At 48.4% G+C, this 1,672-nt stretch overlaps 1 pseudogene; it reads right to left on the reverse strand.

The window, feature by feature from the left end:
* Positions 1–578: 578 nt before the first annotated feature.
* On the reverse strand, positions 579–714 carry LOC146066104 (U2 spliceosomal RNA; annotated as a pseudogene).
* Between the last annotated feature and the right edge of the window lie 958 nt (positions 715–1,672).

Genomic DNA, 1,672 nt, shown 5'->3' on the forward strand with positions numbered 1-1,672 from the left:
GCCTAACCTAGAGGGAAGTGCGCAGTGTGTGTGCCAGTCAGTGCATGGTGCTGGATATCACCAGTGCAAATCAGGCACCCCCGAGTTTCCCCGGGGGCACAGTGCAGCCTCGGGCTCCAGGCAGCCGACCCTTCAGCGTCCGACCAAGCTTTTCTCTGTCTCACCAGCAGGCATTTTCCAGCCCCCGGCATGGGAATGGGTACTCCACTGGGCTTTTCGAAAGACTCCCTTTGGGGCTGCACCCCCTCCGGAAGAGCAATCTACTCAGTCCCAGTGTTTCTCCGCTCCTAGGGTTAAGATACTAGGCTGAGCTTTTCGCTGTGCCCAGGCTGGTGGTTTGGCCAACCTGGACCAATCTACTCGGTCTCAGCTTTTCTCCGCTCCCTGGGATTGGATACTAGACTGAGCCTTTCGCTGTCTCATCCTTCGGGGGCTACGAACCCCGTCAGGAGAGTCAAACTACTAGGCCCAGTGTTTCTCCCCCCCTCTTACCAGTGGATTTACGGAAACAACACCTCCTACCAAAGGCAGAGGTGAAGATACTCGGTGAGACTTTTCACTGCTCCCGGGAAAAAACAGAGGGGTCCCACACCCTCCGTCCATCAGAGCAGCTACTCAGTCCCACCTTTCTCTATTCTCTGCCAGAGGCCAGTCCATACCCACTGATAAGAACAGATACTACACTTGATCTTAGCCAAAAGGCCGAGAAGCATACATACTACACGCACAGCCGCTCTCGTTCATACATACATACATACATACACTGCCACTATCATACATACATACATACACTGCCACTATCATACATACAAACATACACTGCCACTATCATACATACATACATACATACATTCCTACATACATATGTAATACCCCACTATACAAGGTGTTACGAATGGCACTGTGCAGTGCGCTATAGTGTACATGTTTACAGAGGGGGGAAAAATCCCAGCAGCCTCGGCAGCTGCACAAGCAGGCAGGGTCAGGTCACATGACTAGTGGCAGTTAGAGAGACTCTGAGGTAACTGAAATGGAGGAAGGGCTGTCCTGTGTCTATGAGCCCTGATGTAAATGACCAGCTAACCCTCAAGTAAGGGGTGAAAGCATAGGTGTGCGCACATTGAGTGTTAGGGGTGCACAGGCACCCCCAAATGCTTTGCCCACCCTTATGAACACCTCCCTGCCGCTACCTTTTACCAATTTTGAGAACTGTAACTGCTGCTACCTTTTCTACCTTTTTAGAACTGTATTCCATTAAAAGAAGTGCCCATCAATCAATTATGTGTGTTTGCATTGTTATTTGTTCTAGACTATTAAACTATTGTCATATCACTACATACTGTACCTGCGTCATCCATATATGTTTATGACTTTATTTGCATGTACTGTTACACAGAGTAATTAGATGATTAAAGCTGAAATAGGCCGGAGATTATGGTGTGGCTGAGAGACGTTTTATATTGGAGCGAGTGCCAATAGATGATGGTATAGTAGACACGCCTGATTGTCAATGTAAGTCATACCTGATAGGTGGTGCTAGGCACACCCCTTTGACAGTGCACCCCCTAATAAAATGTGCTGAGTCTCATCTGAGTCTGGTTTGTAAGTTGTATGGAGTGCTATAGTGCCAATAATCTATAAAGCAACCCCTTCCAGGGGCAAACGCAGGATT

This window comes from Crinia signifera, chromosome 3 (assembly GCF_055691185.1).
Source record: "Crinia signifera chromosome 3, ASM5569118v1, whole genome shotgun sequence".
In the NCBI taxonomy this organism is placed as follows: Eukaryota; Metazoa; Chordata; class Amphibia; order Anura; family Myobatrachidae; genus Crinia; species Crinia signifera.